Raw genomic sequence first — 27372 nt, 5'->3', positions numbered from 1 at the left:
ATCCATGATTGCTGATCCAGTTGAAGTGATTAGTATGGTGTGCCCTTGGAGCCAGAGCTAGAGTCACACAGGAAAAGGGGTAATGTTGGATGAATGTCTAAGTAGGATGACACCCAAGTGGGGCAGAAATTGCATTGGGAGTCATGTTATGTGGTAAGTATTTCATTTTGGCCTGGCCACTGTCAACATCATTTAAGTTGCATTTCTCTCTATGATGTAGTTTGGATATGTGTTTGATGTGTTGAAGTTAGATATTTGTGTACCAACACCTGTAGGGTATCAATTTGTCATACCTTTGTGGAGTTCTGCATGGAGATGTGTCCATGTTTCAGTGTGTACCTTAAAGTTACTTCATCTAGATATATGCCATACACTGTTATTACTGTGGTTGCACTTTGTTATGCTATTGGTTGTCCCTGACATGCTTCAATTCTGAGGTCCAGTGCACATGGATTTTGTCAGACATGTGCAATATGTACTGTGCCCCAGGCCCCCAGCCTTTTAGGGTTCAGAGAGTGTTTCCATTGTGCCCTTAGAATGGTTTTCACACTTATTCTATGTAATCCCATTGACTGACATTGTATTTTCATGTTGGTGATGTATGAGTCCAATACAGAGTTGTAGTAGAGAAGGTGTGATTCAGTATAATGACACATCCATACAGGTGTTTCTTTGACCTCACAACAGTGCCTGGGATGTGTGCAATGTGAGTGTGACACATTCTCTATAGCATCTTGGTCAGAGTTACAATCCCAAGGCCTCATGGTAGTTGTAGTCACTTTAATGTCACTTTAGCAACAATTGACAAATGGTAAGCTCCTGACTAGTGAAGATCAGGAGTGGCATAGCAGACACGTGAGAAAGGGTAATAGTTATGTGTGACAGAGATTAATAGGTGTGATATTGTTGAGGATGAGCTGTTGTGGAACACAAACAAATGCACACATCACTATCACTCTATAAAATTTGCAAAGACACTTCCATCTGTGTACAGTGTGCCTCTGCAGTATCAATATTTTGGCCTTGTAGGGCATCTTACAGATGTCTTTTTGATTATTGTAATGAAACGATATAAGGCAGGGTCCCTGTATATGTGCAACGTACTACTGACCCCAACTCCTCTCTTTGTCCATGGCAGGGAATCGTTCTGCAGACGAGTCCATGGCTACAGGTAGCTGTTGACATACCGCTAATTTAGTCCGTGATAGACTGGGTTTTGAACATGGTGTCGGAGGTAGAGCAGCAGCAGGATGTGTCCGATAGGCTCTATGATGCTAGAAGACGAGTGGAGATGAGTAGAGGTGAGTTTCCTCCCACGGTCATGCAGGCTGTAAGGCAAATCGTAATTGTGCAGGCGGTTTCACTGGTGGTCCAAGCCTCCCACAGCCTCATAGGCCCACATGTATCAAATAAAGATTTAGCGATTCAAAAATAGCGAGAAATAAGGAATCGCTATTACTGACTCGTTAAACCGAAGGCACCAAAAAAATCGGTAAATATTTGCGATTCCTTAAAAATCGCTAAAACATTTACCGATTACTTATTTACCGAATAATAATAATATTTGTGAATTCGCAATTACCGAATCGGTAATTGCGAAAGCATCAATCGTCTCATGGAGATGACATCACAAGCAGGAAGTGATTCTCAGATTCCACACACCTGTGCACAGGGAGAGACTGAGGAGGAGGAAGATTGTTGGTGCTCAGCCTGGAAAACACTTTTTCCTGCAGAAGTTGAGACAAACAAACACCATGGACACAGGAAATAAACAGGAAAAGGGAGAAGGCAGGAAGAGGAAGATTAAATTCAGTGAGAGGGAACTGGAAATACTCATTGAGGAAGTTGTTCAAAAACATGACCAGCTGTTTGGGAAACTATCCCTGCATGTTGCTGAGTCAGTGAAGAGGAACATCTGGCTTGGGATACAAGCCAGGGTCAATTCTGTGGGGGTAACACACCTTGACATCAACAACCTACAGAAGAGATGGTATGACCTTCACAGCCGGGCAAAAGAGAGAGTGGCACAAAGGCTGGCCTCTGCAAGAAAAACAGGATGGGGAACATCCACTCAGTTTGCAAACACCCCACTGGACGACTTGGTGGAATCCACTCTGCAGCCAGAGGCAGTCGTCGGGATCATGCAGATTAACACCTCAGGACATGCGGGGACCTCCCAAGGTAAGAGCACAACCAAACATATTTCCATAGAGATGTAACCCAAACTGCCACAAATGCATACCCTGCATAGTGTAGCAGACATGAGTCCAGTCCACCTCTTACTTGCAACCCCCTAATGCATTGTGGGAGTTGTATGCATACAAATGTAATGGCAAAGCATGGAGGGAGTAGCACAGCTCAACTGCATCAGAGTACAGCAAGGCAGTGACAATAGTAGACTTTCTACATCACAGAAGTTAATTTATAAGACTTCTGTAAGCACAATGACACAAACATGCAAATAAAAATATATATCATTTTTCAAAAAAAAAAAATCTTGCACTGTTTCCCTTACAGATGCAGCACAGGAGAGTGACGTGACAGACGTCCACGATTCTGAGGGACATACAGAACAGCCAGATGAAGAACAAGAGATGCCAGCATCCTCGCCCCTACCTGTACCCACTCATCGCAGGAGAAGAGTCCAACCACTGCCCGATTTGGATAGTGAGGAGGACACCCAAACAGGAGTGCACCCACAGGGCACTGCCCATACACCACCACCCCCACCACCAGAGGGAAAAATCCCGCAACATCACAGTCCGTTCCACAGGCGAAGGTCAAATGCATTTCTGAGGTATGCTGGGGACGATGGTGAATCTGCCTGCAGTGTGCTGGAGTCCAAGATGCTGAGGGTCCAGCGCCTGCAACAAAAGAACATGTGTATTACTCAGGAGCAACTGGGAACAATGGTCACACACATGGGTGGTAGACGTGGCTGCATGAAGGAGCAGACAACTGCAATCGTTGAGGGGCTCAGTGCACACAGTGAGAAACTTGACCGTGTAGCAACGGCCATTGAACAGATGTGCAGGGTCATCCAGGCTGAGCATGTCTCTAATGCCAGGAGGCAACACCATTCTATGGGGCTCATGCATGGATACGTCAGGGCCCTCAACAGGCTGAGTACTACAACAGCTCAACTTTACAGGCGTGCAGTCGGCATGCAGGTGGAGATGACCCACTGCTGTGGGGATGTGGCCAGGGGCCTAATCCAGGTCACCACAGCTGTGGAAGGGCTACAGACAGCAGCAGCCAGTGGGAACCTCATGCATGGAGGGGAGGACAGTGAGGAGGCCTCCAGCCTTAGCAGCCTACTGGAGCCTGTGGCACATAGCAGGAGGCGCAGTAGCAGGAGTCAGGCAGGCAGGCACAGAAGGCACCATGTCAGATGTAGCTGGGCCTACTACAAGGGCCACAGGAGGGCGTCACAGGAAGAGTTAGACAGTTGGACATTCAAACAATCTGGTGAGGTAACCAGATATGCGTTACTTATTCACACTGTAGTTGCAGTCCCAAGGCAATGGAAAGTAATTGTCTGTACATGGTATGTGTGCATTAACACACCCACACAACTGTCACATTAAACTGTTAAGCAAATACTGTGTTGTCATGTTCTTACTCACCTTAGAAGTAATGTTGCATGATTTCTGCTCTTTGTCTGCTGCATTTGGTCCGCCTGCTGCACGGGGTGGTTGTGTCGCTTGTATGTCCTGTTCTGGCTCGCTGTCAGAGTCCACCAAGGGTATGCCTCTATTAGTGGCTATGTTGTGCAACATAGCACACGTTGCCACAATCTTACAGCATTTCTCCAGACTATACTGTGATGCTCCACCGGTCTTGTGTAGAATGCGGAATCTTGATTTCAGTACTCCAAATGTCCTTTCTATCACATTGCGCGTTGCAATGTGCGCATGATTGTAATGTCGCCACCTTTGTGTGGCAGGATTCAGGTATGGGGTGAGTATGTAAGACCTCACAGGGTATGCGCTATCACCTACAGGATGTGAGAGATGAACATACATTAGTCACTGCTATGTGTCACCATGGTGAACAGTTCTGAAATACAGTATTGCATAGATTTACCCAGAAGATATCCTTCTCCAAAATCCCCCACAAGTAGACGTCTGTGTATACCACTGTGCCGGAAGATGTAGGTGTCATGTGCACTGCCAGGGTAACTTGCCACTATGTCAGTGATTAGTGTTTTGGAGTTGCATGTTACCTGTATGTTGAGTGAATGGTAAGCATTCCGGTTGCGGTAGATATACTCATTCACTGCAGGGGGACATATGGGTACATGTGTCCCATAGATACAACCAATCACATATGGGAACTGTGCTACCTGATAAAAATTTAATTTGGTTTGCATCAATTCCTGTGGTGTCGTGAGGAACCTGATGTAGTGGTGTATCCTCTGCAACATGGCATTTAGGAAACTGTTAAAAAAGCTCAATTTGGCACTTTGGGAGACCCCTCCAGCTGCTGCAATTACTCCCTGGAAGGTCCCTGAAGCTAGGAGATGCAGGGAACCCAGGACCTGCACATGGGTGGGTATGGCATGTGTCCTGCGGGTCTGCCGCTGCAGTATAGGGTCTAACTCAGCAATTAGATCTAAGATAGCTGCAGCATTCAGCCTATATTAATCAAAGATCTCCTCCTCCGTCTGCCCTAGCAATGTGACGCGCACTCTAAAGATTCTCTCCTGGATCCTCCTTCTCCTCTGTGCTGCTGCTCTCAGCCTCATCCTCCTCGCCACGACGTAGAGCACTGCCATAGTGGGTCATTGTGATGCATTCTGGGACTGTTTAAGCTGATTGCTGATGATATTCACCTGTTTTTGCTTATGTGTAATTTTTACCACCTGATTTGATTTCTTCTAGTTTAAGGAATGCTAATAGCGATTTTTGGCTTGTTCTGTATTTGCAAAAACTTGATGCATCCCATTGTGCGATTTCTTAATTGTGCTTCCTAAAATACAGTATCGGTATTACCGATTCTGTATTTTATGAAGCGCTAAAATTGCGAAAAATACTATTTTGGGCAGATTTGCTTCATGCATTAGAACTAGCTATTTTGCGATTGGAAATGGCATTTTTTACCGATTCGCAATGTTTCCGATCGCAAATTAGGTTGATGCATGTGGGCCATATAAGATGAGGTTTCCAACTCATTTTGCTTATGTTACCTAACATTTTTCATTCCTCAAACTCAATGGCCATAACTACATTTTTTTTAAATAATGACTCTGGCTTAGTGACTGGTTTTAAAGCCATATTTGGACGGATGCCTTTATTCTTCGGTTGGCTGTTTTCAAATTTGGTGGCTTTTTAACTACTTCACTAATAGTTGGTTGTGCAATTTTGATTTTTCTGCTAGTGAAGAAATAAAGCCTTTAAAAATTCCTGAGTTATCCGAAATTATCCTTATTCAACTGAGCTGCCAAGAAAATATGGCATTGCAATCTGGAAGGGGAGAGTTATTAAATGTAATAGGTGAAAATTGGATTTTATCCTCATGTGAGATCAACTTTTTGTGCATGAACTGTGATGAAACTGTCCGTTTCGAAGTTGCTTCAGAATTGCCACAAATAGTGATATTCAACATGAGAGCAGTAATTAGAACAAAAGGACTGTACCAATTATACTGCACTGCTATGCAGCAGCCAGTCCTGAAATATGTGACATATAATGAAATTCCAACCCAGCAACATCGGCCCATCATCTTCTCTGGCGAGAATCAAAACTCAAACAAGGGCTGCATCCTTGGATTCCCTTGATGCTGCACGTCAATATGTTTGTGCCCGAGCTTCAATGTTAGCCAAATAACCAACGATATCAAGCTCAGCCAATGCTGTCCTATAGGTTACTGCAGCCTTGTTACTATCATCAGTTGCGCCCAGGCCACAAGAAAGTTCAACATCTACATTTTTGGAAGATCCATGTTCCCTCCTGTCTCTGAAAGAAAATGATGGATAACAAGATGCAAAAAACTGCTCCTCGTTTTTCAAAAATTACTTGACGGAAAAGGATATCGAGGGACAATTTGTATCTTTCATTTTTTTCTCAATATAAAATCGTACATCATGCCACATTATTTAGTAATAGAATATGAACATCAGGTTTCCTTCATTTTTAATCGGGCATAAGGTCTTACATTTTATTTACAAAATATATTAATTGTATGCATCTTTATTATCATTTCAAGGATGTCATGGATAATCTGTTTTTTGTATCATAGGCACTCCAATGTTTAACTTACATATGTTAAACAATTATTAAAAAATATGAAATATTTATGATTCAACTGATGTAGATTTGGTTTGTATTATTATGATCAAGCATGCGTGAATATATTTGCAATGTCTTATCCTAATGCAAAATGCTTAATTTTCAAGATAGTTATGTTATGTTATGTTACGACTATTTATTGTGCGCACAGATACTCCAGCCAAGGAGCGTCCTGGCGCAGAGACAAGGTAGCACGTAACACAACCACAGGCAAAAACAAAAACTAAGGAACAGCTAAAACAAGAAGGTTTGTTATTGACTTCTGTGAGTGCCTACAAGGTTGAAACTACATGCCTCACCTTGCTGAAATTCAAAGAACAGAATATCATCCAATGAAAATAATTACAAGGGCATCAGGCCAATTTCTGAAAGTTGTTTTCACCAAGAGTTTTCAACAACAATGAGATTATAGTATAAACATTGAGCACAGAAAGTGAAGGGCAAATGGGAGTCTTTATATCAAGAGACTCTGGGACAAGCTGTACAGAATGGTATCTCCAGTTCCTATTGAAGGCTATTGGAACATAAGACACTTAGGGGCATATTATCAAGCCAGGCGATAAAATGATCGCCGCTTTAGCGGCAGAAAACTGCCGCTAAAATGGCGATAATGGGCTTGATAATATGCTCTATGGAATTCCAATTGAAGCCCATGTTAGATGTCCTTCACATCTAACATGGGCTTCAATTGGAATTCCATAGAGCATATTGGGGCATATCAACAACAACCGGCGATAATTATCGCAAAGCGCACTTAGCGCTAGGATAATTATCGCCGGCTAGCGTGGATTTTTATCGCTGAGATAGCGTGCTATTAGCAACGCTTATCTCAATAGCGATAAAAAAAAAATCCTCACGCTAACTGGAAAACGTGAGATTATTGCTGGAAACCCAGCGATAATCTCGCGTTAGCTTGTTGATAGGGACTCACAAACTTAGCCATGATATCCTCCTTCCATAGGATATCATGGCTAAGTCAGTCCTGAAGCAGGTGTTAGGAAAGTAGCGATAACAGGAGTTATCGCTACTTTTCCTGACGCTATGCTTCATAGCGTGGGGCTTGATGATAGGAGAAATGTCGCTTAGCGACATTTCTCCTATCATGTCAGGTCAGGAACGCCCACTTTGCATCTCATTAGAGATGCAAAGCTGGGTGTTAGAAATCCCCACGCTAAAGCAAGGTTTCACGCGTTAGCATGACCTTGCTAATATAGCGATAAAATTATCGCAGCTTTTCGGCCGAAAACGGCCGTTAAAGCGGCGATAATTTTTTTTCGCCTCGTTGTAAATATGCCCCCATATCAGGCCCGTTATCGCAGTTTCAACGGCAGTTTTCTGCCGCTAAAGCGGCGATAATTTTATCGCCTGGCTTGATAATATGCCCCTTAACCTTCTTGCACTGAGTTATCAGTGCAGCTGGCCTTGTGAGATGAAACTAGCAGGCCATGCTATTTACCTGAACACAGAATTTCACTGTTCAAATAGGTATGGGTTTGTATAGCATCTTTGCAATATGTAATGGATTTTATTTTCTGCTTTGCTAGAATTCTAGCTCTAGACTAGAGCTTAGAAGTAGCAGAAAGGTGGTAGGAATGCTATGTATTAATAACTGCAATCCTGATAGAGTAGTTATTCACACTTCTGGTAACCTTAGCTGTTGCCATATCATCGGTGTTCATTGGGGTTACAATTCATGTTGTCTGCAATAGACTAGGATTTTATTTTTAAAACAAATTTTTAAAATGTGTCCTTTGTATTTGAATGTTTTTGAGTTTGGTATTCCATAACAAAAGAAGGTTAGGGATTCCACTGGTTATCCCTATAAAATCTCATGTGATTGATCGTTACCTAGGACATATTTTACCCAGATATTGCTCAATGGGTTGTATAATGGGGGTATTTGGACAAAATTAAGAGCCACAAATATCGAGTTTTTAATGTTGTGATCCACAAATATTTTATTGCAATTTAGTATATGTTATAATTGTGTATGCTATAAATTATTTGTATAATTATTGCTTATGTTTTTCTACTATAGTTTGCATATTTTTTGTTGCTTTTCAATGTAATGAAATTTTGTATTATCATTTTTAGTGATGGCACAGGTCGTGGGTTTTGTAGGGGTATAGGGTGGGAAGCAGTTTAATTATAAAATAATTAATCATTATTTTTAATAATTATAAATTATTTAATTGATAATGTAAATTGTTTAAATAATTTATGTTTTAAGAAATGTTTAAGGTGCGAGTTGTGGGGTTTGTAGACGTATAGGGTGGAAGTAAATTAATTGTAATTGATTAATAATAAAGTATTTAATTAAGTGGTTAATTATCATTTATTTATACAAATATTATTTAAAATGTTAATTGTGTTATACTTTGTCCATTTCTATTCCATTTTAATTATTGGTTATGTTTGTGGGAATATAGGGGCTGATTAGGATGGCGGGCGGAATTTTGTCAGCCCGCCACCCTAGCGGTGCTGGGACTGGCCGTCAGTGGTGTGGCGGTCCCGCATCTACAATTAGGATGCCACCGCCACCGTGGCGGTGGCATCCTCCATTCCCAGCATTGTGGCGGGCGGTGCTCACAGCACCGCCCGCCACAATGCTGGGAATGCACTGTGTGCGTTGTCATGCACAAGGTGACAGGCACCATGAGGTGCCTGCCACCATGTCAATGACAATGCATGTGCACACCCCACCCCCCAATACCATGGGGGCCTGCAACGGGCCCCCGAAAGCAGACTCCACATGGATTTCCATGGTGGGGTCTCCGCCATGGAAAGCTATGCTCTGCTGCCCATGCTAATATGGATGACGGTGTCTAGCAGACACAGCCACCATATATAGCCCCTTTTCCGCCCGGTCGACTGCTCGATCGGCGGAAAACCGGCGGACGGTCTTTCCGTCCACTGGGGTCCCCCCCGGCATACTAATATGTTGGGGGAAATGAGTGGCGGGCGGGGAAGGATGTGGGGCGGATCGCCACCACCATGCGGGCGGTGGCGATCCGCCCTGCATCCTAATCGACCCCATAGTGTGGTATAATTTTATTTTCTTTCTTTTTAGTCCTCATTCAATGAAAAGTGCTGTGATTTCAAGACGATAGGGCCCAGTCAGACCAGTAAGAGGCGAGAAAGAGCCCGGTCACTCCGCACCAGAGGATGGGTAAGTTTTACCCCGGGATCAGTCGTAGAAGTAGACCTCCTGGATTGACCATGGCCCCTATTCTTCTACAGGTCAGTGCGTTGAGATAACTGAGCCACCATCAAAACAGCCCGTACAGCAAGTTGGTAATCATTGGACCATTGAGGTCACCACTTAGTTTCTTACTTAAATAGAAAAGCGAGAGTAAACCCCACAAAAAAGTGCCAGTTAAAAGAATTTGGGAAAAATATGTTCCATGAGAGAAACTAGAGACATACATTTTAAACCAAGTGTCCCAGAGATCCCAGAATGTTGTTTTCTTAACCTGCTTATTTGCACGATCAAGTTGTGAAATTCTCTTTATTGAACCAATCCATTCAGTTTTGGTGGGGGAAGAAAGGAGGATCCACTTAACACATAACTCCCTTCGCGCCAAAAGGATCAGGAAAAAGAAGAGAGCCTTCTGGGTTTTGGAAAACATTTGATTATCCACCCCACCTGGGATCACGACAAAAATAACTGAAGATCCGGTCAAACCAATTTCTCTACCCATAATATCAGAGATGATCTTACCCATGTGTTTCCAAAAGGACTGGATTGAAGGACACTGCCAGAACATATGGACCTCATTCACGTTGTTCTCATCACACTTCGGGCACTTCTTTGTCGCTCCATTCCCCATCTTCGACAATTTCCATGGCGTCCAGTATGCCTTATGGACAGTGAAAAGGTGGTTTCTCTTTAAAGGTGCGGCTTTCACATATGACCACAAAAGAGAGATAGATACTTGCCCTAAGGTTTCGAGGTCTTCGCCCGGCAGGTCCTTCTTCCAGCTCTCTGTGAATGGCTTCTGTGTGTCCTCCCCTGTCTCAAATATCAACCAGTACCATGCTGCTACTTCTTTCAGCATTGTGGGTGTTGTGCAGATCCCATTCACCAGATCCCAGTTCCCTTCTATCTTCTTCCCTATCGATTTTATCCATCTCGAAATCTGATATTATTTGAACTTTGATACCAAGTTCTTTGAAAGTGCAGAAAGGCACTGCCTTGAGACCAGCTCAATGCCCACAGTTAGTTGCCCCCACTTTAATATCCTAGATTTTCGCTGGGGAATTGCAAGTGCATCCAGTAAGCATTCCGGGGTGCCTGGAGAGTCCCATATAGGTGCTTCGTCATTATAATATGGTATATGTAGCATTGACCTCACCTGAGACCATATCTTAGTTGCAGCTAAAAGGACTTTCAGCCTAACCTTCTTATAAAATTTGGGTTGGCCAAATTTTAAATGAAAAAATCTGCTTTATTCGTATAACTCATGCCTAGAGCCTTAAAGAGTGGCAAAAAAGCCGATCTTTCTTTTAATAGTTGATGTGAATTCTTTAGATGAAAGGCACAATAATATTTGTAAAGGTCCCGGGTGGCTATGCCGCCATGAACTTTTTTATCCTAAGCTTCTTCTAAGATATTCTTGGGTTTTTCCTTCCCCAGATGAAAGAGGAAAAGAGCCCCTGTACTTTCCTAAACCAGATTTTTGAGAATTCTAATGGGACAGAGTCAAATAAAAAAGTAAACTTTGGTAAAATTGACATTTTTAAAAGGTTTGACCTACCCAGGATAGAAAGTGGAAGAGTCTCCCATGCCTGTAGCTGTGATCTCACACTCATAGTTGTTTTATCAAAATTCACCTGTGCTATCTTTTCTATATTTTCGACTATTTGAACCCAGAAATATCTTATTTCATGTTTTATAAGGTAACTCTTATAGGGGGTATTCCATGTCATTAGTTCCATTTTTTGCTGGTTAATTGAATATCCATATACTCTCCCAAAATTCTCCAACGGCTCCCAAATCTCGGGGAGTGAGTGCTCTAGATTCTCCGTCAAAATCATAAGGTCATCAGCGTACACGCCTATTTTCTGGCAAGCTCTTAATTTGCATGCTAGTGGTTCAATGTACATATTAAACAGAAGGGGCGAAAGGGAGCAGCCCTGTCTGGTTCCTCTGAAGATCATTATTTGTTTTGTTAAATTTCCATTAACAAGTACCCTAGCAGATGGATTTTTATATAGGACCCTCCCCGCTTCTATAAAAGTTTCTCCTAGATTGAAACGTTGGATCACTTTATGTAGGAAGGGCCAGCTGACCCTATCGAATGCTTTTGCAGCATCAAAGGTCATAACCGCTAGCGGGATCTCATATTCCTTGGCCAAGTCGATTGCTCCAATTAAGTCATGAGTTAATTCATGGAGTTGCCTCCCCTTCGTAAATCCCTTCTGATCAGGATGTATTATTGACCCTGCTACCCTGTATAACCTTTTAGTTAAAATCTGGGTACATTTTTTATGGTCACTGTTCAGGAGGGAGATAGGCCTGTATGATTCGCAAACTCGCTGATTTTTATTCGGTTTCAAAATTATGCTTATAGTCACTTCGTTCCAGGATGAAGGGAGGTCTTGGGCAGATATAAAAGCTGAATTACACAATTGGAGCAGGAATGGAGCTAACTCTTCTTTTCAGATGTTATATATTTCATTTGGAATGGCGTCAGGGCCCGCGGCTTTTCCTTTCTTTAGAGTGGTAATGGTATGTAGAATTTCTTCCATAGTAATAGGGTTGCTCAGCTTATGTTTATCAGAGTCCAGCAGTACAGGGAGTTGTAGGTCTAAGAGAAAGGTTTCTATAAGTTCTTCGCTCAATGTTAAATCTTCAGAAAAGAGGTCTTGGAAAAATTGGGCAAAGACCTCCTCAATCTCAGCATCCTCTGAGATGATTTTTCCAGAGGTCGGGCATTTAAGATCTTTTATCATATTCCTGGTGTGGTCCGCCTTGGCTTTCCACGCCAGGAATTTGTTGCATCCCATCCCGTATTCATGATGAGACAACCTACTTGCTTCCCACTTCCTTTTAGTTATTGCTTCTAGATAGTCCGCTAAGTCATATTTTTGCCATGGTTAGTTTTTGTATGTTGTTTAAATAATTCGGAGCATGTTCTAATGCCACCTGTTATAGATGTATTGTAGCTTCTAGAATTCTAATTTCCTCCCTCACTTTATTATTCTCTGCTATTGAGAGAGAAGTTAAAATGCCTCCCCTATGAGCCTTACAAAGGCACCGCCATGGGACCGCCAAAGCACTTCCCGCCAGACCAGGATGTAAGTCCTAATTTTGTAGGCAAAGTGACTACAGGTTTGGCTGTCTCGCAGCTGGGGGACCGCGTGTCGGCCCGCTGCTGGACCACCAAACTCGTAATAAGGCCCAAGTGTTCTCTGCCACATGGCTCCATTTATCATATTTCAATCATGTTACTACAAGCTACCTGAACCTTTCAGCCCCTCCAAAGATGTGGTGAGTGTTGGACCTGGCCCTTTTGGCCGGATGGTCCCTAAACTTTTCGCCTTCCACCTGTACTTTTTCTGACCTGTTGTTGGCTATTCTATGACTCTGGGCACTTTAATACTGCTGTTCAGTGCTAAAGTGCATATGCTCTCCCTATGTAAAATGTATATGTTGGTTGGATTCCATGATTGGCTTATTTGGTTTACTATCAGACCCCAGTAAAGTGCACCAGGAGTGCCAGGGCTTATAAATACAAATGCTGCTGGTGGGCATGCAGCACTGGTTGTGCCACCCACAGAAGCGGCCTGGTAAAATGTATCTAAGGTCTGCCATTGCAGAACCCGCGTGCAGTCTGGTACTGTCATGCTGACTGGGCAAGTGCACCCACATCCCAGTCCCTAAACCTTCCCTTAACTTCATATTAGTCACCCCTATGGTAGGCCCACGGGTAGGGTGCATTGTAAGCATAAGGTAGGACAAGCCCTGATGTGTGTGGCATGTCCTAATAGTGAATTACTGTCATTTTCGTTTTTCACTATTGCAAGGCTACCTGTTCCCATAGGCCAGAATGGGCTGTTAGAATTGTTACATCCTATGATCCTAACAGACCCAGGGAACATGGTAGAAAATCGAGTTTAGTATGCCTGAACTCAGAATAATAAAATACATCTTTTAGTAAAGTTTATTTTAATATTCTGTGTTTGCAAATACCACTTGTAGAAAGTTGGTATTTGCTTGCCTAACCATTTCAGCCAGTCTCTGCTATGATGTGTATCTGCCTGTCTGGTTTGTGTGAGTGACAGGGCTGGGGAAACCCAGAGGGGCAGGGCTAGGTAGCCTGGTGGTGAATAGAGAGATTGACATCCAGATGGGTGGGAGGAGTGCACCTGGACTCTGAATAGGGCTCTGCTCTGCTACCACAATGCTGGCTCCACCTCCTGTGGAGCGGCTGATGTCTCTGCCCTGCACCCTGAATAAAAAGGCAGAGTCATGTCAACAAAGTGCTCAAGAACTGGTTTGGACTGGGCAAAGGCCCCTCTACCCCAGAGGAATAAAGGAATTAGGGTTATAAGTATTGGGACCCTGCTCCCAAGAAATTAGATCCTGCTTGACAAGAAGAACCTCTGCCTGAGGAGAAGGAACTGGGAAAGCTGTAAGGAGGAGTACTGTCCCTGACCTGGGGGATTGGCCTGCAGTGGTTGCCTTGCTGCTGAAAGGAGAGGAGAAAAGACTACAAAGACTTTATTTCAAACTTGCGCTTAAAAGATCTCCAAGGGCTTGTGCTGAGCTTGCCCCCTGAACGAAGTCCCAGGACCAGTGGACTTCACCCCCCAACTCCCCAGAGTTCCTTGGAGGTGCCTGCTGCTGTTGTTGGGCCTTCTGAGGGACTGCGTGTCGCAAGGAGCTGAAAGCGCGACTCAAGAAGGAGAAGCGTGCCGCCGTCGGAGCTGTTGTCGTCGCATCTCGCAAAGGGTGTCGCCGCTGCAGCATCGCATCGAGCGGAAGCGTCTCGCATCATTCCAGAAGTGTCTCGCAATGCTGAAGAATCGTGTCACCATCGCAGCCATCGTAGCTGACGCATTGCACCGCATCACGAGAAGAGTCTCGCATCGAGGAAGAAGCGTGTCGCCATCGCAGCCATCGTAGTTGTCGCATAGCACCGCATCAAGAAAAGCGCCCCGCATCCACGGAGAAGCGTGCCGCCGTCGGAGCTGCTGTCGTCGCATCGCGTAAAGGGGTGACGCTGCTGCAGCATCGCATCGAGCAGAAGCGTCTCGCAAACGTCGGAGAAGAGTGCCGCTGCCAAGGCCGCTGTTGTCACATCGCGTAAAAGGGTGACGCCGCTGCAGCCGACGCATCGAGACGAGTCTCCTCGCAACATCGGAGAAGCGTAACGCATCTGGAAGATCTTCACGTCTTTATTTCTTTGCACCAAAAACTTCATCGCATCAGCATCGTTGCAACACTTTTCGTTGCCCTGCGTGTCGCATCTAAGGTACATTGACTTAAAGTGTTGCATTTAAGAACTTAAGAGAACTAAGCAAACTTCTACCATCTAAAGTAACAGTATTGTGTATTTTTGTCGTTTAATGGTCTTGTGGTAACTCTATATAAAGAATCCTTATTTTTAATATAAAAACCTGTGTGGTGTCCATCTGTAGTGTTGTCACTTGGTTACTGTATGTGTTCACAAATGCTTAACCTATAACGCTCTGAGATAAGTCTTGTCTGCTCGCACCAAGCTACCTAGAGGGTGAGCAGGGGTTATTTTAGGAGTGTAACCCCTTACCCTGACTGGAGGAAAGATTCCCTGTTTGTCACAAGTACCTACCTGTGCCAACCAGAGAACCCGGATTCTAACAGTGAGTAATACATCTTTCCAAGAGTCACAGAGGCATATGATGTATGTCCATTCTAATGATAACAGCCCAAGTAGGTGTATTCGCAAACACAGGTATATAGGAAAGGTAGTATGTGTGAAGCACCCCACTTTCTGTCATATAGCAGAAGAACTCCTGTCATGTACCCTTGTGTAAGGGGGAAAATAGAGTCATGATCAATTAAGCATATTGGTATTCTTAGGTACAGAACCGAATGATGTACTCTAGAACATTTTTTTGTTGGGTGGAAGTCAATCCAATCCACCTGCCAAAATGACTATCAAAAGGAGTGTCCACTTCTTAAACTCTGTGTGCAATCAATAATAATAAAAAACTGTTAAATCGCATTTGACAAAGGGTCATCTACTTGTTTTCATTTACTGGCAGGAGGAGTGACAGAAAGGGAGGGAGGAAGGGGCAAGAGACAAGAGCAGATATTACAGACAACAATGAGCTAATAGGTTATTTTATCAGTCTCCCAGAGGTACACTCATCTCGTCCTCTGTATTCAGTCCCATCCCGTTCCCCACCCCCCAAGAATTTTAGGATTAAATATCTGGAATCTTGCCATCTTAGTTCTTTATTTACCACACCTTTTATTTCTCCTTGTGCTTTCCTTTTTCTATGTGTGCATTCTGCAGCACACATAGAAATAGGAAATTGCGTCTTGTGATTGATTTTATGCAGGAAGGGCTCCCTTCTGGACAAAATCAATCAGCCTACAATGCAGGCACCCTCGCACCATGGTGAAAGGGAGCCTGCGATGGCGCATTGCAGCCAATTGTGCGCCAGTGCTTGGGAAAAGAACAAGAATGCGTCATATCACATAGATTCGGTGCAGTCCTGCCCTTTCGATTTGACTTAGGACAGACCAGCAAGATTCCTTGCGGCGCTGCCCTATGTCAAAACCTCATAAACAAGGCCCAGAGTAGTCTTTGGGTCAGCCCCTTGTTAATGATTGTATGACTCTTTTGGGTCTCATTTATGAGGCCCCTTGCATTGCTGTAATGTCACTTTTTGTGATGTTCGGTGATGCAGGAGCCTGCTCTATATTTACGAGGCAGCGCTAAGCCACTTTCTTTGGCTTAATGCTGCCTCGTAAATATTGTTCCCTTTTACACCGTTTTCTGCATGAAAGGGATGTGCAATGGATGTTTCTGGGGGCGTTCCAAGCAACTTCCATGCCTTTTTGACACTTACTCTGATTTATGAGAAATCGTAAATCTGAGACAGCACCAAAAATATACGCCTGCCCAGGGGAGGGGTAAGGGAGGCACAAGAAGGAGAAATAGCTTTATTTCTCCTTGTTTTTCCTTTTAGGAAAAAGACTCTTGTGATTGTTTTTGTGCAGTAAGGTTTCCCTTCCTGCACAAAAATAGTCATCCCCGCAATGCAGGCATCCTTTCACCATGGTGCAAAAGTGCCTGTGTTGGCGCACGACAGCCCATTGTGTGCCGGTGCAGGGGAAAAGGACAGGAATGCGGTGAATGTTTGACAATGTTCAACATTCTGTCCATCAATTGTTCTTTTTGTGCTAGAGCTAGGCAGTTTTTTTAGCGCTAGGGGTAACGCAGGGGTGCGCCACGTTCTTGTAAATACGGCGCATCCCTGCATTTTGAAACTGTTGGAGGGCAGTTTTACCAATTCTGGTGTAACACCACGCTTCACCACTTTCTTGTAAATATCCCCCACAGTGTGGCAATTGTAACTACAGTTTTACAACTGACTTTCCTTCATGGATGCCCCATATACATTGATCAGAGTTTGATGTGAAGCCTTTCGACACCTATGATTACGTATTATTTTGATTTTGCCTTCACATATGGATATTTTCACCCATTCTTAATACTCACGCATTTGTTACTTGGGCCAATGCCCTTGACAGACCAACATATGTCTTATTTTCTAGGAATTCTTAAAAAATGTAACATGGTGCAATTTGTTCTTTTTGTGCCCTTCCATGCTTTCACACATTTCCTCATCCCACAACGATCCCTTTTAATGTGCATTGTGATCTTATTTTGAATTTGGTGTATTTTACACCGTTTACATGCTTCTTATCTCGTTTGTCCGGCATCTTCCTCCATTAGGACTGTACTTTTGTTCAACACTTTGATATTTCTTTTCCATATATCCATAAGACTATCCCTACCCCTTTTGCTTAAAGCAATCATACATAGGGGCATATTCTCAAGGAGTTATTGCTGCGTTAGCGGCCCTTTTCTGCCGCTAATGCAGCAATAATTTTATCGCTCTATTACCAAGCTGTCGCTAACAGCTGTTAGCAACAGTTTTTAGGCGAAAACGTACGTTTTAAAGATCATCACTTCTGTTAGCAATATTTATATGCAGAAGAGGCGTTCCCATGCAAAAACGCACACAAACGCCGGTACTCCATATTCACAAGGGGATCCTTGAACTTCTGAATACCAAAAAAACTGGCTCTTATTGGAGCTAGAGCCAGTAACTTAAGACCAGAAAATAGCTGGTCTTAAAAATGGGGATAACACTTGGGGCCACATCTCAGCAGGTTTTGTTGCTGGACAGCGCTGCAAGCAATGTTGCAGCGCAGCCCTGTGACAAAACTACATTGCAGGAATGCACTCCAACAATAAGTAATTCAATCAATCAATCAATCCACTTTATTCGATTAATTAAAATCATAAAAGTACATTACACAACATACATAGACAATGATAAAAACATGTAAATATATAAAACAAACACCCTTGTGAAATTCATAATATCCAAAAATTCTCGAGCTTTTTGATTTGCATATATAATAACAATGGGACTTTTGGCAGTATTCATCAACACTTTTCTGTTTTTCTTGAGCCTCACAGCAGCAACAAGGAAACACGCAATGTTAAAAGTATCCCAGGGATTGCTCGGGGTCTGCAGATAGAGTAACACTGGTTGGACCTGCAAAAAACCCCTTCCTCTCAGGATAGGGATTAAATACTTCATGCGAATATCAGTATAAAAGTGACAAAACATCATAAAATGTAGGGTATCCTGGGGTGAATAGTTATCACACTGACAGGGTTCTGCGTCTTCAGGTTTGCACCACCCCTGGAAGTCACCTAATAAAAGAGGGATCAAGTTGAAACAGAACCTAGTTAGGAGCCAGCGATGGAAAGGCTTATTCACTAATACCAAGTACGGTTTAATAAAAATATTAGTTTTTATTAAAAAATGGGCCCTAACTAAGGGTTTACGTAATTCCTGTTCTTCCCGTTCCAACAGCAATAAACTCTTAAAATGCATATTCACCCACGGCACATCCTCCTTCCGATCTTTTCGGGAGCTTCAAATAATTCTGGCCGTCCTATTTTAGCTAGCATACATCTAACATATGACAACCACTTAATTTTATTAGAATTATCTAATTCAACACAGTCCCGTAAGATCTGGTGATTCAAAGTTAATTCAGGATTTAACCAGGTTTTGAGCCAACAGAGCAACGGGGCTGTACTCAAGTTATCAGAAACATAGCCTAGCCCCAGTTCCTGGTGTATAGAAAAGGTTAGGGTAGATTGTGGTACGGACAAAAGCCTTCGTAAAAATTTTCTTTCCGCTATCTGAGCCCCAACCTGCTCTTTGAAACCCCATATAGAGGAGCCATAGGCCACAATCGCCAGGCACTTTGCTCTGTATATTTTTAATATGCCCTCAATAGGTCTGGCTCCCAGCCATTGTGCAAACCCTAATAGACCTGAGGAAGATCGGATGATTGCATTTGTTTTAATTTTTTGTTGGGGTATCCAGGAGGACCTATCATCAAAAAGAACCCCTAAATAAGTAAAAGAAGAGACCGAAGTCACTTCCACCCCATTACAATAAAAAGATTTAGATTTTCTTACTCTAGTACTAGTTGACATAATGTGAGACTTTCTATTATTTACTTCCAAATCCAAAGACTGCATGTAGGCCCCAAAAGCGTTTAAAAGCCGCTGGAGGCCTACCGCGGTACGTGCTAAAAGAACAGCGTTGTCTGCGTATAGGAGAACCGGAATAGGACAGTCTCCTACACGCGGAATATCCGGGGACGCCTCCACTAGAGTCTTGTCCAGGTCCTTAATATAAAGTGTATAAAGCAGGGGCGCCAAAATGCACCCCTGACGGACGCCCCTGCCTGATTTAAAAGTTCTTGTGCGTTTGCCATCCTGGGAGATCCTAACCGAGGCAGTAAGGTCTTGATGAAGGTCAGCCAGAAAATGCACTAAACATGGATCGAGACCTTTAACCAGCAAAATATTCCATAGCTTTGACCTGTTAACCAGGTCAAACGCTGAGGATAGGTCCATAAATGCCCTTCTTAGACGTCCTTCTTAAGCCATGGTATATTTACTTATTAATAAATATAAATTAAGGCACTGGTCCATGGTACTTCTGCCTTTTCTAAACCCATATTGTATGTTAGATAGGATCTTCTTCTCAGTAGCCCAATCTGTAAATTTAGTTAAAATCACCTTTCTTAATATTTTAACAGAAGAGTCGATCAGGGATATCCGTCTATAACACCGCGGATCCCCCTACCTTACCCTTTTTAAAAACAGGTATAATAATCGATTGGGACCAAGATGCAGGGAACCCTAATGAACAGGAAGCATTAAAAACATTGGCCAAGATTTTCGCCCAAAATTTGGGTTCACTTTTATAGAGGTCTGCAGGGACGCAGTCTGGACCAGAAGCCTTGTTGCTAGAGGTCTCCCTTATAGCTATCTCAATTTCCTCCTCAGAAAATACGAGTGGAGCTGTAATTTGGTTAGGTAATGGCCTAGGGAACATGTCCAGTGCCTCTTTAGAGGCATAAATTGCCTCAAAATGGGACAACCACTGGGCCTCTGTGATGTTACTTTCCTGTACCTCATGATCCACACCAGAAAAGAAAGGGTATTAATAATTGCCCAAACTTTTAGCACCTCGACAGACAATAACGTGTACCACGCCTCTGCCTTAATCTCTGCTTTCCGACTATGAACAGCTGACTTATACTGTTTCCGCAGGTTCGCTACCAAAACCCTATCACGGGGTACATTTTTCAGTGCTAAATTTAGGGAGCGGTGAGCACGCGAACAATTGTCATCAAACCATCTTATACCTCTTGTGGCTCTTTGTTTAATATTGACTGTTAAATCACGTGCTATCTGTCTACAGATATCATCAAATGCTCTAGGTACAGCCTTCTGAACACTAGAGGGATCGACACATATTGAAATATTCCTTTTACTTTTCTCGCACAAGTCTGTAAAAAAAATGTCAGGCATGACTTTAGACCATCTAAGCCTCCTCCCCTGATCACAGGTGACCACGCTACTAGGAACTGAGTTCTTTCATCCATAGCCCAACAAGCCACAACTTTTATCTAGTTCCAGAATGACACGATTGTGGTCGCTAAAAGGTGACTTCCAGGCATTATAAAAAACTACCTTATCTAATAGCATGGGAGACAAGAATATATAATCAATGATGGTATCTCTGGCCTTAGATTTAAACGTGGGACACCGCTCAAGATTGTTAGCAAAGCCGGGTTCAAAAAGGTCGGCTTCGGTCAAAAGGGACTCCAGGCCCTCCCCCCGCACTGAGTGTTCAAAGTGGGGGGTCGACGCAAAATTATAACCATAATAATCATCAATTAGGCTGTGCAAATCACACAAGTGTATATTAAAATCACCCATATGCAAAACATAAGAAGAAGTGGATTGCTTTGCCCTATAGTCTTCTAAAAAGAGTTTCAGATTACTCAAATGTTGGTTCATAAAATCATTCTCCCCAGAATTATAAAAATTCACATATAGTAACTTCGGGTAATTTAGGTTACTTAGTTCTACTATCAGACCATTAAAAGAGTCTGACTCAATCCTTTTTATAGATCCCCTTATTTTCAAAGAAAAAAGAAACATAAGGCCACCCTTTGCTCTTCCCGCCGGGGCAGGGCGAGCAGGTAAGAAATAAGAACTAAAACCATCCATCCAAAAGTTTTCCCCTCTATCCCATGTTTCCTGGAAGGCAATTATATCATATGTTTTTATCAAATCTAGCCAGTTTAGGTCGTCTCTTTTGGACCTTAGGCCCGCAATATTCCAACTAAGGATTCTACAGTTGGAGGGGTTTACACCTCCAGTGTCACCTCCGACATAATTGTTAGGGGTCAATACAGATAAGCATAGCTCTCTCCCAGTATCAATTCCAACCAAGGTGTTAGGGCTTAATACAGGTGGGCAATCCTCTTTCTCCATTAGTCAGTCATTCATAGCCAACTGACTAAGTGGGGAAAATCTATTTGACAGTGGTAAACCCTCCTCGTTGAGCCCTAACAACAGTCCTGACATTTTAGGAGATACCACTCCACCCCCACATAGACTTACAGGGCCAGGAACAGGACTTGTTGTATGAAACGGACACAACAAGGGCTGATTGGTGCTTTTAGCCCTTATCCTGACTGAAGCGCAATTTGCATTTACTAGAGGATAAAAATAACCCAGCGGGAGAGCCCTTATACCTCCCCCATGTAAATCAGTAGCGTCCCAAACAGTCTTTCCACTATGTACGGTTTATTAAAATTAACTACGATACAGTCGCCAGAAACTTGTTTGGGTCGGTTACCCACCCAGGACACCCGTCTAGCCATTATGATGTAATTAGAAATCTCAGATTGACCAGAGCAATAATGATCACACAAATTTTTTGTTTTACGCATCAAAGCCGCTGTTGACTCATTCTTAGGGGCATCTAACGGAGGGACCCCTACAAGAACTGCAACCAGAGGCATAGCTTCTGGAGGGAGATCAATTCTATTGTTTATAAGGGATTTTTTATTCTTATGTTGTTTAAGATTCTCCCGCGATGCTGTAGACGGCCCACTTAATTGCGATTTAACAGCACAAGGGACAGCATTAGATACCTTTGCTCCCTCTCGACTCAAATCTTGGGGGACACCAAGCCAGTCATCAAGATTCGACTTTACATCCCCCCCCTGGGAGTGGCAGCAGATGCCTTCCTGGGTGTTTCCCACCACCAATGGACCTAGTTACTACTGACGATGCAGGTAACAGGGCCAAATTAGTGTTAACTTCTGTAGAGCAGAATTTCTCCCTCATACAGGAATCCATGAGAGTATCTAAACGCTCACATTTTTTCTTTAAATCAGCCACATAGGTGTTCATATTATCAATTATATCCTTAGCAATAGTAGTCAATATTGATTCAAATCGGGCACTGAAAATGTCCTCAATAAGAGTCCGCACTGTCAGTTGAATGGTCTCGTCAACTTCCGAGACCGTCTTGAAGGTACTGTTCTTGGGACCCGTAGGCTGCTTAGTTGCTTTTGTATTTTTTGCGTTTTGCACCTACAGGCCCCTCAGTAGGGACCCTTTCAGACCTACCCTCAGCCATAGTAAAAGCCCTGTGACTTCTATCCAGACCTTCTAGAGCTACAGTATCAAGGGGCAGGGCATCACTCCTCACATTTGGGTCACTAATCAGCACCACCGGCTCCAGGGGTACAGGGGCAGGTGACAATGTTACAGTTGCCATAAACCCCTCACCAAGATCTTCACTTGTGCCCAATCCCAGTTCCTTTTCCACGTTGGCTATCTCCTTATTCAGGGCACCCACAGCCGAGGTCAAGTAGGAGATTGTAGAGGGTGATTTTCTAGGTATTTTAGCTTTTAATCTCCCCTGATCTTGATTGCCCAGATGTTTGCGCTTACCCATTAATGCACGTAGGAGGGGTGGCCCAGCCCAGCCTCTTACGGCCTCTGACGGGCGTGGACGGGCCTGCCCTTGGCCCGGGCTTTGCCCACGCACGTCCCGTGCTGCGGGAGAGCCGCGCAGACTATGAGGGCCTCTGGCGCCCTCCGATGACGGCACTCGCCTGCACCACACAAGGCCTCCTGGGTGTTGTAGTCCACCTGCCTGGCCAGTCCCCTCACGACGGTGTGGCGGCGTGGTGGTGCAGCTGGAGCCCGAGCACGTTCTCCTCACGAGCAGAGCAGGGTAAGGGCAGTATGGAGGGTAGATATTGGCCGTTCCCCTCACGACAGACTTGAAGCGAGTAGCGCGTCCCGCACTGCGGGAGAGCCGCGCTGGCTATGAAGGCCTCTGGCGCTCTCCGATGCCGGCACTCACCGGAGCCTCGCAAGGCCTCCTGGGTGTTGTAGTCCACCGCCTGGCCAGTCCCCTCACGACGGTGTGGCGGCGTGGCGGTGCAGCTGGAGCCCGAGCACATTCCCCTCACGAGCAGAGAAGGGTAAGGGCAGTATGGAGGGTGGATATTGGCCGTTCCCCTCACGGCAGACTTGAAGAGAGTAGCGCATCCCGAGTTGCAGGAGAGCCGCGCTGGCTATAAGGGCCTCTGGCGCCCTCCAATGACGCCACTTGCCGGTGCCACACAAGGCCTCCTGGGTGTTGTAGTCCACCTCCTGGCCAGTCCCCTCACAAGGTGTGGCGGCGTGGCGGTGCAGCTGGAGCCCGAGCACGTTCCCCTAACGAGCAGAGCAGGGTAAGGGCAGTATGGAGGGTGGATATTGGCCGTTCCCCTCACGGCAGACTTGAAGAGAGTAGCGCGTCCCAGTAATTAAAAGTCTTGCAGCACTGCAGCAAGACAGCGTTGCAACACTTCTCACTACGCCCTAATTGTGACAGCATGGATGCACTGTAGTCACTGGGCAGTACTCCATGACGCAATTAATGACAGATACGTCAGGAATCCTGACGTATCTGTCTGCGCTAAAGTCACACATTGCTGCAGTCGTGTCCCAACCATGATGCAACTCCAGCAATTCATGGGGCCATCCTATCCCTGTGGCACTGCATCACCCTCACGCTTGCCATCAGGCAGGCGTAAGGTATTCACACAGTGCCGTTCATGAGGGGTGCCCCAATGTCGGCGCTGTTGGAGATCCATCGGTGGTGGTTGCTCGCTGCGGTGTCATCGTTTGGAAGCATTGGTGGAGTGTTGGTGCAGAGGGAGTTGACGAGACGTTCTTCAGTAGCCTCAATCCAGCTGCGAGGGGGTGCGATGATGGCGGTGGCATCCAGTGGGCAAGGTGAAGACGTGATGTTAGCAATGATGGTCGGTCCAGGAGAGTCCACTGTTGTGGCTGTAGTTGAAGTACCTGCTGGCAGAGGTGATGTCCTCGACCGTGTGTCCTGCTATGTGGCTTGTGTGGGTGACTTGCTGCTTGCGTCTGATGTATGGGACCTTCCGCAGGAGGGGGTGGGTTCCTGATCACAGGGGTTGTCCAGGTGGAACTTGAGTTCACTGAGTAGCATGTCGTTGGTGGATGGGAGACCCTGGGGTGCAATGAGGTCTACAATGGTATTGGAGAATGGGAGGGGGGGCCTGCACATGAGGGTGCTGCAGAGGATGTGCTTGGGCTTGGTCCGGATCTGGGAGTTGAGGTGGCCCATTAGAGTGCGTGGTCAGTCGGAGTGTGCTTCTGTAGGTGATGGCAATGCCTTCTCCTTGATGGTCGGGGTGCTCCTTGTGGGTAATACTGCAGCCATTAGTGTTGGTGATTGCGATGTCTGGTCTGGAGCAGAGGTTGGTCCTGGCAGGCGAAGTGGCGTCCAGGATTTATGGCAGGGAGGGTGCAGGCGTCGTAGCGGTGGAGTGTCCAAGAGGAAGACTCCTTGGTGCTGAGCATGGTCCAGGGGCAGACGGATACAATTGGCATGGGAGACGACCATTACAGCGCAGGCAGTATATCGTTAACAACGCACCTCTGACAACGCAGGTGCCTTTACATCGCATTTGATTACAACGTATTGTGAAGTCAGTAATGGGGTCATTTAAAGTTTTTCGGGTGGGTATGGGTTTCGGATGTAAAATATGAGAATTGTTGTGTGTTTGGGGTAAAATATGAAAACTGGGGTGTGTTATGGGGGCTCAAATAGGAATTCCTGGGTTCATGGTTGGGTTTGGGGTGCAAAGGTTAGTTGTGGTTTGCACTCACTGAAGTGGGAATAGTAATATCAATGTCTCCGGTATGCAACGCCTACTCTACTGTTGCAATGTGCCTAGTATTAGTATGCATTTGAATGGAATGCAATGTTATGGTATGCGTCGCAACCACCTATGTGCTTTTGGCACACGGGTGGTACGCCCGCTCTGCATGGGCACACAGCGGCTGCCATTGAGAAGTGCTGGGTGGGTCTGGACAGCTGTTAGGTGGAAAATGCTGGAAAGAACACTGGATGGGGCGTGGACACGGGGATAAATGTGTGAGCGGGTTTGGTAAAAATGTTAATAGGTGAAGTCTTACCTCGAAGTCGGGTCCCGTGTCTTTGTTGCTCCTGCGCTCCTGTGTCTGCTTCCAGGAACAGGAAGTAGGCAGCCAGGCTCTCTCCCCTGAGCCAATCACAACACTGCAATGCGGCGGTGGGATTAGTAATTGGCAACGGGACAAGGCATGCAGCCAGGGGCTGGAGGGGTGAGCATGTTCTCCATGCAGGCTGTAATGCAGTCTGCATTACGAACAGGGACGTGCGCATGACTGCTTTGGGCGGCCTGAGAGGGCTGATTAAACTGTCATTGCGCACTTGGGTGGGCATGCCAATCCTCCCATACCTTGCCCCATGCTTGGAGCAGTCCTGGAAAGGGAACATAGCACAGTTACATCAGTAAGTTATCATCATGGGATGATTGTTCCTCATCTGCACGTCCCACCTTTCCCTTACCTGGACATTGACACGGTGGCGCAATCTGCTGCACTCTCCAAATCTGTGACTCTCCCAGCAGGAGCCTCAGCCAGGAGGGATTTCACTAGGCTGGGTACAGCAGTCGCCCCCAAGTCCACTGGTGAACCTCCCAAGGCAGTTGATGCAGCAGGGTCCCCTTAGGCATGAAGTTGCAGTGCTCACGCCACACAAGTTCGGCGCAGCTCACGGGCCTCACCCTCCACAGCTTCCGGCCAGTCCAACATCATCCGGCCTGTGATGCAGAGAGGTGGCACCCACCATTTGTAATCCCTTCCGTGCACCCCGGTGTAGTGGTGGATCATAGAATGCGATGCAGACCTCCCTACATTGGGGCACAGGATCACCTCTACTATTAACAGCTCCAAGGTGGCAAGGTCTTCTCACACAGGTCAGCAACGTGCCTCCATGGGACCTGCCAGACTCCACTAGGAGGTACAGGCGATTGTTGTGCATCAAATGTCTACTGCCACGGATCGACTCCACAGCTCCTCCGCATCCCATTTCACACTCCAGACGCAGGTCCAGCAAGGCATACAGGCTCCAGACGCAGGTCCAGCAAGGCATCCAGGCTCCAAATGCAGGTCCAGCAAGGCATCCCGGCTCCAGGGGCAGGTCCAGTGAGGCATCCAGGCTCCAGTTGCAGGTCCAGTGAGGCATGCAGGCTCCAGGCGCAGGTCCAGTGAGGCATCCAGGCTCCAGGCTCTGGTCCAGCGAGGCATTAAGGCTCTTATCCTGGTCATCCTGGATGTTGGCTGGCTTGCATGGGTTGCTGCACTTGGCCTTGACTGCTCCATTCTGCATTTTATTGTTTTTTATACTTATTTTATAATGGGGGTTGACTGATAGGCTATTTTTTGCATTAGAGACAAAAAAAACTCAAGTTGGGCTGACTAGCGTGAGTTTTTTTGGCGCTAATGGGCCTATCGCTAGTTATCGCCTGCTTACACAGGATTTCCTATTGCCATCGCGTGATGTTAGCGGCAGTTTTCACTGCCGTTCCCGGTTACTATCGCCATGTAGCGACGGCTTGGTAATACACCACTAACATGGTGATAGTTTTCAGGGTTAGGCGGCGATAAAAAAACTGCCGCTAACTGGCGTTTGCGGTAGGTATCGCCGGTCATTGAGAATATGCCCCATAGTCTGCCATCATGATTTGAATGTTAGTCGGGGTATATGGCTTTCTGTTTGGCTGTTTAGCTGGACACTTGGTTATGTCAATATTATTGTGTAGTGTTGTGTCAAGCACAGCAGGATCCATTGGACAGCACGTGGAGAGTAGACTTGTGCTATTTTTATTTCATTTATTAATTTATTCTGTTGCTTGTTTTCACATTTTAATCCAAACAGATGTTTTCCAAAAAGGCTTTCCTTTGTCTGCAGGCCATGTAACACACCTAAATATCAGCCATTTGAAGGTGGTTTAGAAGAATAACAATGTATCATGGAATGTGGTTTTTATTAGCAAGCCATGGAACAACATTATCATGGCATTTTACTAATACAAAAA

Source organism: Triturus cristatus, chromosome 5_2 (assembly GCF_964204655.1).
Source record: "Triturus cristatus chromosome 5_2, aTriCri1.1, whole genome shotgun sequence".
In the NCBI taxonomy this organism is placed as follows: domain Eukaryota; kingdom Metazoa; phylum Chordata; class Amphibia; order Caudata; family Salamandridae; genus Triturus; species Triturus cristatus.
Note: the sequence above shows the minus strand (reverse complement) of the source record.